This window comes from Ranitomeya variabilis, chromosome 3 (genome assembly GCF_051348905.1).
Source record: "Ranitomeya variabilis isolate aRanVar5 chromosome 3, aRanVar5.hap1, whole genome shotgun sequence".
Classification (NCBI taxonomy): Eukaryota; Metazoa; Chordata; class Amphibia; order Anura; family Dendrobatidae; genus Ranitomeya; species Ranitomeya variabilis.
The window spans coordinates 445,721,371-445,738,671 of NC_135234.1; positions in this window are offsets into that span (position 1 = coordinate 445,721,371).

Sequence of the window (17,301 nt, forward strand, 5' to 3'; positions counted from 1 at the left end):
CTATATCACGTTACTGTCAGATTTCATAGCAAAAACCTGCTGACAGATTCCCTTTAATTGCTCATTAAGATGTGGTTCTCAAGCAAAATATCCATTTTCCTATCGCCATGACAGCACCCCTACGAGAGAGGGGATCCGCCCACCTTCCGGACAGGAACCTACAGGATTTAAAGGGGCGGTCCCCCTCATCACTCCAGTTTGGGTTCCTGTCCGGACGGCGGGAGCCTGCAGGCAGTCTTACCCGGGCCTCCATGCCTCTGCGCGGTGTCTTTAGGAACGGCAGAATCGGGGGCTCGGAAGCAGCGTCAGGGGTGTTCTGCTGGCAGACCCCCCCTCGTCTGGCCAAGTGGATCGCGTCCCAGGAGTCGGGCAGTGCCGTCCTGGTCCGCAGTTGAGCGTGGTGCACACCGGCGCTGGTGAACCCGGAAGTAGTTCTTACACTTCCGGGGTAAGCCGGGGGAGGAGCGCTGCAGCGTTGTAAAAGAGCGCCGCCTTTGGGATGATGCGTGCAGCTATGTCCTCAGTCGGGGACGCCGAGCACCCTCATGGAGAGGGAACGGAGCAGCGCAGTAAAGACGGTAGCGGCCGCTCAAGAAGAAGCAGCAGCAGCGTGGTACGGGGGCAACGTGCGAGCGCCCCAGCGTCACATTTGAATCCCACTCATTCAGAATCGGTATTCACAAAGTCAGCCTTATGGTGAGTGTTAAACAAAACTCCTGGTGCTGATATGGTCTGTTATTGTGTGCTTTGTTTTAGGGGAAAAAAAACAACTAAATATAAGCACAAGCAATGTGCTCTATGCACGACTCCAATGCCTGACAGTTATACCAAGAGGCTGTGTCAGGCTTGCATATGTCAGACCTTAGAAGAGGAAGCTCCCCTCCGGTCATCAGACCTTAGAGCGGTCATCAGGGAGAAAATAAGCTATTCCCTTAAAAGCAGCTGCCAGGGAAGGTCGGGCAGGGACATATCTCCAGGATCTAGTCTGTCCCTGCAAGAAGGTGAATGTTCCCGCTCCTCATCTCCATCCTCCTCAGATGAAGAGGGAAGGCCTTGTTTCTCGGTGGATAACATGGACACGTTAGTTAAAGGAGTCCGAGCTACCATGGGTGTTACAGAGAGCAAGGAACCAAGGTCCGCACAGGACATAATGTTTGCGGGCTTGTGCCAGAGGAGTCGTAAAGCATTCCCGGTTGTGCATACAGTTAAGACCCTTATAAAACGGGAATGGGATAAGCAGGATAAGGGTTTCCTGCCGTCATCAGCCAAGAGGAGGTATCCCTTTGAAGACAATGATCTGGCAGAATGGATGAAAGTCCCGAAAGTGGACGCAGCGGTGGCTTCTACATCTAAAGCCGGTACTTTGCCGCTGGAGGATGTGGGCCTTCTAAAAGATCCGTCGGATAGGAAGGCGGACATGTTTTTGAAAAAAGTATGGGAGTCATCTGCGGGGGCGTTCAAACCTGCCATCTCTAGCACATGTACGGCTAGATCCGTTATGGTGTGGATATCCCAGCTGGAGGAACAGCTGAAATCCAAGGTGCCCAGAGACAAGATGCTGAACTCCCTTTCGCAAATACGGGATGGTGTGGCGTATTTAGCGGATGCATCAGTGGATTCCTTAAAATTAACGAGATCGGCGGGTCTCTCAAATGCTGCTCGCCGAGCCCTATGGCTTAAGACCTGGAAAGGGGATGCCCAGGCGAGAGCTAAACTGTGTACAATACCGTGTAGGGGTGAGTACCTGTTTGGCCCGGTATTGGATGACATCCTAGCTAAGGCTGAGGATAGGAAGAAAGGTTTTCCTAAAACTTTCAATCCTACCTTTAGGAATACCTTCAGAAGACGCTTCCAATACCGAAGACCTTACCACAACCGAGACTGGGAACCAACAGACCCAAAAAAGAAAGGTTCGGACTTTAATACCTCATCATCTTCCTCAAGAAGAAGAAGAAATTATCGCTAATAAAAATCTTCCAGTAGGGGGCAGGTTAAAATATTTCTATGCTCAGTGGGCTAAAATAACTGCAAGCAATTGGGTTTTAGGTATAATTAATTCAGGGTTAAAATTAGAGTTCCGGGAAAAACCTTCTGATTTTTATATCTTGACTGCCCCCGATTCCTTACACCAACAAGAGGCCCTTGAGAAAGAGGTCCAGACGTTAATACGGAAGAAAGTTATAGTGGAGGTTCCTAAACATCAGCAGGGGAAAGGGTTCTATTCCCCTTTATTTTTAATCTCCAAACCAGATGGATCCTTTCGAACCATCATAAATTTACGGAGATTGAACAAACCTCTACAATATCATGCCTTTAAAATGGAATCTATTAAAACGGCAACTAAACTTCTTTTTCCCAGATGTTATATGACAGTCCTGGATTTAAAAGATGCATATTACCATCTGCCCATTCACCAGGATCATCAACAATTCCTCAGAATGGCGGTGCGCTTAAACGACCAGGTCAGACACTTTCAGTTTACTGCAATGCCGTTTGGTCTATTTATGGCACCGAGGGTGTTTACTAAGGTCATGGCGGAAGTAATGGCCTATGTCAGAGAACATGATACGTTAATTGTACCCTACTTGGATGACTTCCTGGTAGTGGGAAATTCGTTTTTCCAGTGTGGTGGTCGCCTAAATCATGTAATATCTTCCTTACAGGACTTGGGTTGGATAGTCAATATGGAAAAATCAAGATTGGAACCATCAATGACTCAGACTTTCCTAGGCATTCTGCTAAATTCGGAAGAGCAACTATGTTTCCTTCCGGAAGAGAAAAAGCAGAGGATTCTGCACAAAGTCAGTACGGTAACAAAAAAACCAGATCTGACTTTGAGAGACGCTATGTCCCTTCTGGGGTCCCTAACGTCTTGCATACCAGCCGTTCAGTGGGCTCAATTCCACACTCGGGTGTTGCAGGCCCAGGTCTTGAATGCAGAGAGCAGTCTTCAAGGGCAATTAAGCGGAAGACTCAGGCTGTCCGCCGCCACTCTACACAGTCTGAGATGGTGGTTAAACAAGCGACATTTAGGAAAAGGAGTACGCTGGAGTATAGTTCCAGACAACGTGGTTACAACCGATGCCAGTCCAATAGGATGGGGAGCTCATATAGGAGATGTTTGGACTCAAGGGCAATGGTCTCTCTTAGAGGCCCAGGAGTCCTCCAATTGGAAGGAGCTCACGGCAGTAAAAAAGGCCCTTCTCAGGTTACTACCATCTCTGCAGGATTCACATGTAAGAGTCCAATCAGACAACACAACAGTAGTAGCGTATCTCAACCATCAAGGAGGTACAAGGTCAAGATCTCTAATGAACACCACCACAGACATATTCAACATAGCCGAAACCCACTTTCGCTCTCTGTCAGCCGTTCACATTCAGGGAGAGCTCAACACAGAGGCAGATTACCTCAGCCGTCATTCTCTGCATCAGGGAGAATGGGTTCTAAGTCGACGGGTGTTCAAACGGATAGTAGACCTATGGGGATTGCCCGTTATAGACCTATTTGCAACGAGAGAGAACAGACAGACCAACAGATTTGCTTCTCTTCGGGTGGCGGACAAGCCCTGTATAATAGACTCCCTTCAAATACACTGGGATTTCCCTCTAGCTTATGCGTTCCCCCCAATGTGTCTGATCCCTATAGTACTCAGGAAGATCAGGGAGGAGAGGGCGAGAGTGATCCTGATTGCCCCCTTTTGGCCCAGGAGGGCATGGTTCTCGTTACTCAGGACAATGTCTGTGACCGATCCCTGGGTATTGCCAGTCAGTCCAGAGCTTCCGTTACCCCAATGTGGAATCCCTGCATCTGACGGCGTGGAATTTGAGAGGGAGTTATTGAGGAGAAGAGGGTTTTCAGAGGCTCTGATAGCTACCCTTTTAAATAGTCGGAAAGAGATTACTACCAAGATCTATGCTAAGACTTGGAAAAAGTTCCTTGCCTTCTACCAAAAACCCTTTTCAGGCAAGGTTCCAATTCCGGCTATTCTGGAGTTTTTACAGAAGGGCCGAGAATTGGGCTTGGCAGTAAATACCCTTAGAGTCCAAATTTCAGCTTTAGGGGCGTTATATAACAACGATGTGGCAGGAAATAGATGGGTTTCCCGATTTATTAGGGCCACTGAACGCAGTAACCCAGTGTATATTCCTAGATTACCCCCATGGGATTTAAATTTGGTTTTAGACGCCTTAACAGAACCCCCCTTTGAGCCATTAGATTCTGTCTCCATAAAAAATTTAACTTTAAAAACAGCCTTCCTGGTAGCCCTGACCTCTGCTAGGAGAGTGAGTGATTTACAAGCATTGTCAATTGATCCTCCTTATTTAATGGTCTTTCAAGATAGGGTAGTATTAAAACCGGACCCCGCATACCTACCAAAAGTAGCTTCTAAATTTCATAGAAGTCAAGAAATAGTTTTACCATCTTTCTGTGACAATCCGAATTCAGCGGATGAGCAGAAATATCACATGTTGGATGTTAGAAGAGCTTTATTAGAATACCTACACAAAACAGAACCATGGAGGCAGAGTAGGGCTCTGTTTGTTTCCTTTCAGAATCCAAGGAAGGGGGCGACTGTAACTAAGACGTCTATCGCCAGATGGATAAGAGATGCCATATATCTTGCTTATACGGCTAGAGGCCAGACACCACCAGATGGCATCAGGGCCCACTCCACTCGAGCCATGGCCTCATCCTGGGCGGAAAGAGCGGACGTCTCCATAGACGTAATATGTAAGGCGGCAACGTGGTCATCTCCTTCCACCTTTTATAGACACTACCGTCTTGACCTATCATCAGAGGCCAATTTAGTTTTTGGCCGTTAAGTACTTAGTGCTGTAGTCCCTCCCAGGTGATTGATCTTTGAAAATCTCTCGTAGGGGTGCTGTCGTGGCGATAGGAAAACCGGTGTTTACGTACCGGTAATAGGATTTTACGGAGCCACGTCAGCACCCGCACATTCCCCCCCGTAGTTGATCACTGGTTTCTGCACCCTTTGGGAAAAGTGTGCCTTTTAAAAAATCACTCTTTAGAAGGTGATGGTATTTAGTAATGTTTAAGTATATATGTTTATGTACTAACTCAATGGCGGTGTCCCTTATGCTCTGAAACACAAACTGGAGTGATGAGGGGGACCGCCCCTTTAAATCCTGTAGGTTCCTGTCCGGAAGGTGGGCGGATCCCCTCTCTCGTAGGGGTGCTGTCGTGGCTCCGTAAAATCCTATTACCGGTACGTAAACACCGGTTTTGCTTCTCTTTGCCAGACTAAATGGCCCCAGTCAGCACTCCTCATCAATTCCGGTAAACTTCAGTGAGGTGCACTCTCCCTCCCCAATGTTTCTGATTGAGATGGAAAGCAAAAAAGGTATCCCTTTTATGTCTGATATTCCCAATGCGATGATCCTGAATGCTCGTTTGGCCATTCCCATTTATGCAAAGCCAGTTGTGTCTGTGGGATTGAATATCACGCTTCGGGTCCTACAGCTAATAAGAACATTGACGTTGCATTGCTCACCCATAACCTTGCCTATGAAGGATTTATTTTTCTATTTAAAAGGACATGTTACACAGTCGCCACATGTATGACATCCTTTAATTTTTAGAGAAGAGGTACATTGTACGTTTTTAGATTACTGAAATGGCTGCGTATCAATCTGTTCTTGAGGAATCTGCCTCTCCTATACGTAGGTTATTTGGCCATGGAAACGGGAAACTCCTCTGATATTATTGTTCCTCTCAAGGATGGGCCAATGTTATCTATAATGGCCCGGAGGACTGTCTGAGCCACATTGACAAAAGTAGTGTTAAGTCTGATCTTATTTACGCCAAAGAAGATTTGGCAATTGGGTAAGTAATTGTTCAATCTGTTTAACCCTATCTTCATTAGATGCCTTCTTCAACCCACTTTTGGGGTGTCCTCTTTTAAGAAATCTAGGCTTGTGCCTTGAACCTCTTAGTATCTGGACAGTTTGGCTATGTGTGCATGTTGAGTATTTGTTCCAGAAATTTCTGCACGGTTTCTGCATTTTTTATGCGTTTTTGCAGCAGTTTTGTACAGCAATGAAGGCTTTTTTTTAGCTAAAGATATTAAAAAAAAAAAAGTTTTGTGATGTAATTTCATGGTTCAACACCACCTTTTTCATTCTGATGCAGAGTATTGGGATTAGATTTTGGTGTCAGCAGCTGTCATTGACACCAAGCCCTAGGCTTAGTAATGAAAAGGTGTCAGCCAGACACCCTCATTACTAATCCTGTAAGTAAACACACACACACATTGTCACCAGCCTATGAGAAAGTTCTCACACTGCCATTCCCTAAGTTAGGGCCCCTTCACACTGTGCAATCAAAGTCTGAACGAGCGTTCGATTTGTGACGTTTATCCGTCCTCGTTCCGAGGTTGCAAAGTGTGACATGGCGTTACGATTTGCGACGCAGCCCAGCATCGTACGATGTGAAAGAAAGAGCAGAACTTTCTTTCGTCGTAAATGTCTCGCTGTGGCGGTCGAAATCGTAGTATGTGACGGCGGTCATACGAGCTCGTAATGCGACTACGTGGGTTGGGCTTCCGCATACCTGTCTCCTGATTGGGCGTGACGTTTTAGCACGCCCATGCTGGTAATACGTCACGCTCGGAGTCGTAGGACTATGGCGGTGTGAAGGGTAGCGTACGATTGCGACGCGTGACGTTCACATCGCAACTACGTCAGAAAAAGCGTTAACATCGTAGAGTGTGACCGCTGGCTACGAGCTCGTACTGCGATGTCGAATATGACGCAAATGCGTCGTAATCGTAGCAGAATCGACCAGTGTGAAGGGGCCCTTAGAGGACCAGAGCTGATCATCTGATGAACTCCGATGAACTCTCACGGCAGCTCAGTGATACACTGCCGGTGCAATTACCTCCTGTCAGTGTATTGCCGGGTAGAGCGGTCACATCTACCGATGTGACTGTTGTATACGTGAGATCGCCGTGGGACACTCGGGATTATGTGGACTATGGGGGACAGGCGAGTATATGGTGATTTTTTTTCTACGAGACGAGGGCATTGGTGGATTTGGTGTTAAGCAAGTATAATTGTTTTTTTTATTTGAATATGTATGTAATAATTTTACATGTTTTGTTCTTTGTTTTTTTTAAGTGTGAGGACATGTGCCAGCTGACGGGAGACTACGTCTCCCATCAGCAGCTCCTGCCAACACTGTACTCAGTGACATCAGACATAGGTTGATGGGAGGAATAGTCTCATCAGCCCATGCCTGCTGACCTGCGGTAAGCGTTTTACAGCAGGTCACCACTGCAGGGTCACGCATGACCGACGGTCTTACCAGCGGTAGCGTTACCACCGATAAGAACCACTGCGCCGGTGTTTCCCACGCTGTCACACAGATGACAGCGTGGGAAACACCATAGGAAGACGGTAAAAACGCAAACAAAAACTCGGCAAATCCGCAAACGTTTTTATACCTGCGTTTTTGCTGCGGATTTGACTGATTTAATTGAAGTCAATGTGTGAAAAACGCTACAGATCCACACAAAGAATTGACATGCTGCAGAAAAAAAATCATACTGCAAATATTTGAAGGAAATTTACTGATCATCCACACAAGACTTCAGGATTGTCATTGAATAAGCTTTATAAGGTTTCCATAGCATTTTTGTCCCATTTCCGAGTGGAAAAAACACAGCAAAAACGCACCGTATGCACATAGCCTTTCTCTGTATCCTTAAATACTGCCCCTCAGTTATTCCCTTCATAAGTGGTGTAGGATGGCTACGGTCACACCTAAGCAGAAGTGGATTTTTTAAATACCTGGGTCTCAATGTTTCCGCCATTTGTTTTTATTAATCAGTACTTCTAGAAACGGTAGACATTTTTCATTACCCTCCTATGTACAGGTCCTTCTCAAAAAATTAGCATATAGTGTTAAATTTCATTATTTACCATAATGTAATGATTACAATTAAACTTTCATATACTATAGATTCATTATCCACCAACTGAAATTTGTCAGGTCTTTTATTGTTTTAATACTGATGATTTTGGCATACAACTCCTGATAACCCAAAAAACCTGTCTCAATAAATTAGCATATCAAGAAAAGGTTCTCTAAATGACCTATTACCCTACTCTTCTGAATCAACTAATTAACTCTAAACACATGCAAAAGATACCTGAGGCTTTTAAAAACTCCCTGCCTGGTTCATTACTCAAAACCCCCATCATGGGTAAGACTAGCGACCTGACAGATGTCAAGAAGGCCATCATTGACACCCTCAAGCAAGAGGGTAAGACCCAGAAAGAAATTTCTCAACAAATAGGCTGTTCCCAGAGTGCTGTATCAAGGCACCTCAATGGTAAGTCTGTTGGAAGGAAACAATGTGGCAGAAAACGCTGTACAACGAGAAGAGGTGACCGGAACCTGAGGAAGCAGTGGACTGAGTCTGGTGTGGAAACATCCAGAGCCACCGTGCACAGGCGTGTGCAGGAAATGGGCTACAGGTGCCGCATTCCCCAGGTAAAGCCACTTTTGAACCATAAACAGCGGCAGAAGCGCCTGACCTGGGCTACAGAGAAGCAGCACTGGACTGTTGCTAAGTGGTCCCAAGTACTTTTTTCTGATGAAAGCAAATTTTGCATGTCATTCGGAAATCAAGGTGCCAGAGTCTGGAGGAAGACTGGGGAGAAGGAAATGCCAAAATGCCTGAAGTCCAGTGTCAAGTACCCACAGTCAGTGATGGTGTGGGGTGCCATGTCAGCTGCTGGTGTTGGTCCACTGTGTTTCATCAAGGGCAGGGTCAATGCAGCTAGCTATCAGGAGATTTTGGAGCACTTCATGCTTCCATCGGCTGAAATGCTTTATGGAGATGAAGATTTCATTTTTCAGCACGACCTGGCACCTGCTCACAGTGCCAAAACCACTGGTAAATGGTTTACTGACCATGGTATTACTGTGCTCAATTGGCCTGCCAACTCTCCTGACCTGAACCCCATAGAGAATCTGTGGGATATTGTGAAGAGAAAGTTGAGAGACGCAAGACCCAACACTCTGGATGAGCTTAAGGCCGCTATTGAAGCATCCTGGGCCTCCATAACATCTCAGCAGTGTCACAGGCTGATTGCCTCCATGCCACGCCGCATTGAAGCAGTCATTTCTGCCAAAGGATTCCCGACCAAGTATTGAGTGCATAACTGAACATTATTATTTGATGGTTTTTTTGTTTGGTATTAAAAAACACTTTTTTTTGATTGGTCGGGTGAAATATGCTAATTTATTGAGACAGGTTTTTTGGGTCATCAGGAGTTGTATGCCAAAATCATCAGTATTAAAACAATAAAAGACCTGACAAATTTCAGTTGGTGGATAATGAATCTATAGTATATGAAAGTTTAATTGTAATCATTACATTATGGTAAATAATGAAATTTAACACTATATGCTAATTTTTTGAGAAGGACCTGTATAATGAAGACTCGGTATGTTAGAGTTCAACTTTTCCATGGACTTAGAGAATTGTGTGACTGACCACTTCCAGATCAAAAAAATGTCTCTGTAGCGTGTCCATAGTGTAATTCTCTCAGCACCCACATCTTTGTCGGTGCCAAAAATAACAGTCTTCTCCTACCATCCCAGGCTCAGATTGGCATACGTGGGGGCACATGGGCTCCTATTAGCAGTGACCTAGAGCTGGTGGTGGAACCTGTGCTTAAACATGAAGTGATTTCTGGTAAGGCAAAATGTCAAATTCATCAGAACAAATTAATTTTGAGTGCGGAATTGACAACATCTTGAATCTAAAAAAAAAAATATCTTATGGCCTCCACCCACTTAACTTTGGGGATGGATTAATATAGGACCTCCGCATCAATACTACCTAGTAAAATATCAAAATTAAAGGTTAGACCTTCTAATCTCAAGAGATCGGTTGTGTCCCTTGTAAATGATTGCAGTGCAGTCCCAAAGGGCCTGAGAACATTATCCAGGTATATGCTCCAATCATTCCCTCTCTGTGTCTGACATCTCAGGGCAGTGAGTGCGATGCTGTCATTACAACTGTACCAAGATGTGCAGAGGATTTGAACACACCAGGCACAGGTTGTTAGTTTTTTTTTTTTTGTAAATGGGGCCTATTATAAAGTATGGAGCATTATTTGGGATGCATTATACTGTATGGAGCCCTATGCGGCCCTATTATATTGTGTGGAGCACTATGTGGGGCCATAATAATGTAAGGAGCATCATGTTGGACTATTATATTGTATGGATCACTAAGTGAAGCCATTATACTGCATGGACAGCAATGCAGTGCCCCGTTATACTGTATGGAAGACTATGTGGGGCCCACTATACTGTATGGAGCCCTCTTTGTGGCCATTATGCTGTAAGGAGGGATGTGGGGATTATAGTTGGAATATCATACTGTAATGAGGTAATCATTCTTTGCGGGGGGAGGGGATTGAGGGAGAGGGATACATTAGGGTCATCATACCGTGCGTGTGGAGGGTACTATGGAGGAGTTCATTTGTAAGGATGTCACTGTGCTTGGGAGGCATTTTTGATGACATCATACTTTGTCTCCATTATTCAAGGTGTTTTTTCTTTTGTTATAACTAGTGATGAGCGAGTATACTCGTTGCTCCGGTTTTCCTGAGCACGCTCGGGTGTCCTCCGAGTATTTGTTAGTGTTCGGAGATTGGCAGCTGAAAGATTTACAGCTACTAGCCAGCCTGACTACATGTGGGGGTTTCCTGGTTGCTAGGGAATCCCCACATGTAATTAAGCAGGCTAATAGCTTTAAATCATTCAGCTGCCATGATGAAAACTAAATCTCCGAGCACTTACAAATACTCGGAGGTCACCCGAGCGTACACTCGCTCACCACTAGTTATAACATACAGTATTTAAATTAGGATATTGGGCCATATGCTTTTATTGCTCTTACATAATATATTATATTCGAATATTCTAAGATCTATTTAACTAAAATGTAATTTGTACTTTGGAACAACCCCTTTAAGTTTGTCTCCATATGAAAAAGATCATTGTGTCATATTTGATAATAAGGAAAAATACTTTTTTTTAATAAATATCAAGGTTGGCCCACAACTTTGTCCTAGCTTTTAATTTTTGCCCTCTGTGTACTTGAGTTTGACATCCCTGCTCTAGGAGGATAGTGAAAAGTTTCTCGTTAACAATAATCCATGAGAGTTTCAATTTTGCTTGATCGAGTCTTCCAGGCATCGGCAAACCTTATCCTAGCTGCAAGAAACACAAATATTATGGGTTTCTGAATATTCTTTGGGTATCAGATACTGGTCTATTTAAAGAGAATGGGAGGTGGAAGTGGTGAATATTCCTTTCGCATTTACATACACTTTACTAGCGTGGCTATAAATTTTCCTGGGATAACATGACAAGGAGGCAGCGTACAGCAATATGTTACATATCCTGAAAGGGCTGCCCAAGCCCTGTTTCAGGATACTATTCGAATTGTGTGGGAAAATGACCTGACAGATTCCCTTTAACAAAGCCTCCCAATGAGACCCAATTAAAGACATCTGAGTGATTTTATAAAGTGATAGTAGCATATCCAAAATCTTTGTACCTTGGGACAGGATAGCATATATGAAATGTTTCTTCACTTCCACAACCTATAAATCAACATGAGGACCCTGGTATAATCCCCTCCATTCTCTGAGGTGTCATGTACCATCTCATAAGAAGCTCATAGACAGATTTAGCCAATGCTGTAATAAAGAAGCACTCTCATTAACTTTTTCATTGATTAAATAAGTGTATATGTACATGTAATGTAGTGGTAAAGTGCAGCAGAGTGGTAGTCCTGACCGATGTGTGGTCCGGTTTCTCTCTGACACTTTACAAAAAGGGGTGTCTAAGTCCCAGTATGTTGTAGGGTGTGGGGTGGATCACACTCACTTGTAGGCCACAGGTCTCCGCTGCCTTCAGTCTTCCGTCCTCAGGAGCAGCCACACACAATGCATGGGACATCAAGTTCTTTGTAACAGTCAATCTTTTACTAAACAGTCTAAGTTCATCAGGTGGTGACAGATGGGATGGGGCACAACAATTCACATTTTCCTCCTCCTTAGGCTACTATCACACTTCAGTTTTTTTGAATCCATCACAATGTGTCGGCGCGATGTATTGACGGATGCGTCAAAAATAGTGAAAAACGAATGCAACGCATCCAGTATTTCGACGGATCCGCTAGACTGTTCCGTCGAAAAACTGGATCTGTTGCATCCGTTTTGTCCGTTTTTACCATCCGTTTCATCTGGTTTTTTGATGGATCCGCTTTCCATGCCTAAAAATGGGAGTCTCCCAAATGTGATTGGCTACTGGAAAATAGGGAAACCAATATATTGACTGGCTGGCTGTCTTCAGGCTGGCAGGAGTCTTGCTGGCACATTTGGTGGTGATGCCCCAGGCCAGGATTATATAGATTTGGGACCTGTCTGGCCAATTGGCTACAAATTCCTGATTCTGAGCATGCTCAGTGTAAAAAAACTGATTCCAGCGCTGGATTCCGTCATATGACGTGTCACGACGGATCCTGCGTCCATAGGCTTCCATTCTAGTCAACGACGTATGTGGGTCCCTGTCCATTATCCACTGTGTTTCAGAGGACACAATGTGTCTGGCAGCCCCTATGCTAGACCTCCAGACATGACAGGATCGGCTGCTCGGGATCCTAGTAATGCCTCCCACTGCCTGGAACAAGTGACACATGCTGCCCCTAGCAGCCCACCACACCTGAACTTGACCTTCACTAACTGACACTGAACTCATTTTAACCAGGAAGTGTCCCCTTCTTATTAACACAAGTGCCCACCCACTGGGCTAGTTCTATCATTAACTATATCCTTATATACTGTTATAAACTCACTTACTATATAAACCTGACTTATGCTATCCTAAGCCTATCCTATGCTATACTGTATGCATTAACACTTTCCTTACTGTACATCACACATACATTACTTTTACATATAAAACCGCACTACTGTAGTCACATGACACATTTGTTGTCTTCATGGGCAGGACAGTCCACATCCTTATATAGTGTCAGTGTATTACTATACTCACCTACTGCTGCTGTCAGTGTCGGACTGGGGTGCCTGGGCCCACCAGTAGAATTGACTCGAGGGACCCACTCTAAAGTTCAATGCTTAGGATAGGTTCACACTCATGTACTTTTAAGTTCCATCATATTTACTGGAAGAACAGATGCAACATGCTTTGTTAAAAAGATAGACACTCTTAAAGGAACCTAAAAAGATCTGATTATATTCAATTGGTTCTGTCCATCACCATTTATTTGTCATGTGACAGATGAATTTTCGGGGGGAGTTTAATTTTTCTGTTCCTATAACAATGCAAAAAAAAAAAAAACCTGAACTCCTACATGGTCCTAGCTATACCTGTTAATTTTTAGGCATGCAGGATGCAGTATTTTGTGTTACGTTTCCCAGAGCCATATTTTTTTTATTTTTGAATTTCCATAAAACCTTGATTTTTTTAATGCTATGACACAATGCCATGTGCATATTATTTACCCCTTCATGACCAGGCTATTTTCCGTTTTCACGTTTTCCTCTCCTTCAAAGAGCCATAACTTTTTAATTTTTCCATCCACATAGCCATATGAGGGCTTGTTGTACTTTTGAATTACATCATTAATTTTATCACATGATGCACTAGAAAGCGGGAAGAAAATTCAGATTCCAAGTGTGTAGAAATTGCAGAAAAGGTGCAATTCCACAATTGTGTTTTTTTTTTTTATTTACCATGTTCACTATACAGTAAAACTGATCTGGCTATATGGTTCTCCAGTTCAGTACGATTACACAGATACCAAACATGTATAGTTTTGTTTAAGTGGTGAAAAACATTTCAGACATTTGTACAAAAATTTTTTTTTTCTTGTATCACCATTTTCTGAGACCTGTAATGTTTTAAATTTTTGGTTGATGGGGCTATGTAATGGCTTTTTTTTGCGCCTTGAGCTTTTTTTTTTTATGATACCCTTTTGATGTAGATACAATGTTTTGATTGCATCTCATATTTTATTGAAATGTTTCAATATTTTTCTCATTGTACTGTTTACCAGTCGCATTAATTCGTCATATTTTGATGGATCACACATTTAGGCTGCCGCCACATTAGCAGTATTTGGTCAGTATTTTACATCAGTATTTGTAAGCCAAAACCAGGAGTGGGTGATAAATGCAGAAGTGGTGATGTGTTTCTATTATACTTTTCCTCTGATTGTTCCACTCCTGGTTTTGGCTTACAAATACTGATGTAATATACTGACCAAATACTTGATAGTGTGACGGCAGCCTTATAGATGCAGCGATACCAAATATTTGTATTTTTTTATTTTTAATGGCAGAAAAGAAAGGGGGTGTGATCTGATTTTTTTTAATTTTTCATATTTTTAAAAACGGTTTTTCTTCACTGTCTACTGTACTTGTTAGTCCTTAAGGAACTTGAACATGCGATTGTCTGATTTCTTCTACTATATGCAGCAATAGTACAACTGTGTGTAGCAAAAATCATGATCAATGAACGCCAACTTAGGCTACTTTCACACATCAGGCTTTTTGTTTCTGGCACAATCCAGCAATTTTTTGAAAAAATTGATCCGTTTTTTTTTTACGCCAGATCCGTTTTTTCCCATAGAGTTGTAGTAGCGCTGGATTGTGCCTGATGGCCAGACGTTTCATCCGTTTTTTTCCGGATCTGTCCAAATAGTCGTTTCTGGTGGACGGAGAAAACGTCCACAGCAACGTTTTTTTGTCCGGCGAAAAAAAATGCACAGTGACAGAATCGGCCAAAAACACATGAAACAGAGGTGTGAAACAATGAATCCGGCACCCGGATCCTGTTTTCAAAGCATTTTCCATACAAATCATGCAGATTTTCTGTTCTGGTCGGTCTCTCTCTCTCCCTCGTCCCCGCAACAGGAAGTCAAAAATCCATGCGCATTAAAGAAGACCGGATCCAGCTAAAAAACGGATCTGGCGCATCGGTTTTTCACAATTTGCGCCGGATCCGGTTTTTTTTACAAATTTGCCGGATTTAGCCTGAAAACATAAAACTGATGTGTGAAACTAGCCTAAATGCTGAATTTCACAGGAGTATAGTAATGACAGGCACGGGGGTTATCAGCAGACCTCCGGATGCCATGGCAACACATCAGCGCCCCACGATCACGCTACAGGTGTGCCATTCCGCGTATGGAATGACGCGCCTGCGTGCCGGCGCATATTAAATGCTATTGTCAGAGACTGACAGCGGCATTTAATTGGCTAACAGCAATGGGCGGAGCTCCCCTCCTCCGGCGACTGTTAGAGGCAGATGATGGCTGGATAACACATGCCGTAGGAAAAATAATTTTGCTCTACTGCAAAACTTTTAAGAGGAGCTCAGAAGTAAGACGTAGACTTCATATATTCAAAAAGATACTTTGGCACTCAAATTTCAAATTCAAGAGAGAATTTTATTCAAGGACCCATGTGAACAACAGATAAATGCAGAAATCCAACATTTCGGCTGTATCAGGCCTTTTTCAAGGTATGTCTGTCGATATAAAAATATGCATAATAAAAAAAAGCTCGGGGCACAAGAAATAAGCCACACAGCCCCATCAATCCAAAATTTAAACTGCTATGGGTCTTGAAAAATGGTGACTAGGGTTGAGCGACCTTGACCTTTTTAGGGTCGAGTCATGTTTTCTGAAACCCGACTTTTTGAAAAGTCGAGTCGGGCGAAATCGGCCGATTACTGCGAAAAGTCGAGGATCGGCCGGAACACGAAACCCTATGCATGTCTCTCTCTCTCTCTCTCTCTCTCTCCTCCGTCCCAGCCCCGAAAATTTCGTTTTACACATTGCTGCGCACAAGCGCTAGAATGATCATAGGCGTACACGCCCCTAACCCCTATGTCATCACTCTGCCCACACTCCTACATTGGCTGAAAAAATGGCGCTAAACGCGTCATACGAAACGCGACTTTGGCGCCAAGATCGCGTACCGCATGGCCGACCCCACACAGGGATCGGGTCGGGTTTCATGACACGCCGACTTTGCCAAAAGTCGGCGACTTATGAAAATGAACGATCCGTTTCGCTCAACCCTAATGGTGACACAAGCAAAAAATGTTTTTTTACAATATGTCTACTTTGGAGGACCAAAGGAACCCTGAACCCTATATTGACAGATATACCTTGAAAAAGGCCTGATATAGCAGAAAAGTTGGATTTCTGCATTTATCTGTTTTTCACATGGGTCCTAAAATAAAATTGTCTCTTAATTTTAATACAAACATACAACACCTTCCTAACTCCAGACCAGAAGGGGGAGCTCTGAGCCCGGTTTCAGGGCTGCTTCCCTATAAGTTCTGGTCTTGAGGCGGGGTTAGGGAGTTTAGTGTAAGACACTGAAGAGGAAGGAAGCATGAGAGAGGAGCCAGGGGTCTGGAGCTGCAAATGGGCTCACCCCAAGATAAAGCGCAAAGAGACCGGACAACGGAGTCCGTGGTGGTGAGAGGATTACATACTCAGCCACCAAATCCGGAGGGCGGGAGATTCCAAGTCTCCTGTCCCCAACTGACATCCAGAGGCAACACAGCAGGTCAGGAGCCTGGGACTGCCAGTGAGAAGGCAGTGCCCAAGACAGGCTCAGGCTGTCAGCTATACGGGTTGGACGTACAGACACTGAGAGGACTTGTGCAGAGCTTCAGGCAGCAAGGGTCAGAGTACAAAGCGCAGAAGGAAGGCCTCCAAACCCACCTGGTTAGGGGGACCCCATCACCAACTGCTACCTGTACCTTGGACTGTACCTGCATTTCATCAGTAAAAGGTAAAGGAAACTGCTATCCCTGTGTCCTTCAATTATTTCCTGCACCCATCAATCATATCTCTTATCAACTGTACCGGTAGCCCTGGGGACTAAGCTCTACCTGTGGGTAGCTATACCAACTCTGCTGCAACTCCAGCAGCCCCAGTGGACCCCTTTAAGCAGCGTCGGCCATCCCTGGCCGAATACCACAGGTGGCTTCACAAATTATCCTTTATAGACTTATTCTCCACTTCCACTCATCCCTTTACTGGACGCCCAGGCCACAGACCGGGTCACTGCCACTGTAACCACCCCTTTAACCCCTTCAAGTCGCAGCCCTTTTTCGTTTTTGTTTTTCGCTCCCCTCCTTCCCAGAGCCATAACTTTTTTATTTTTCCGTCAATATGGTCATGTGAGGGCTTATTTTTTGCAGAAT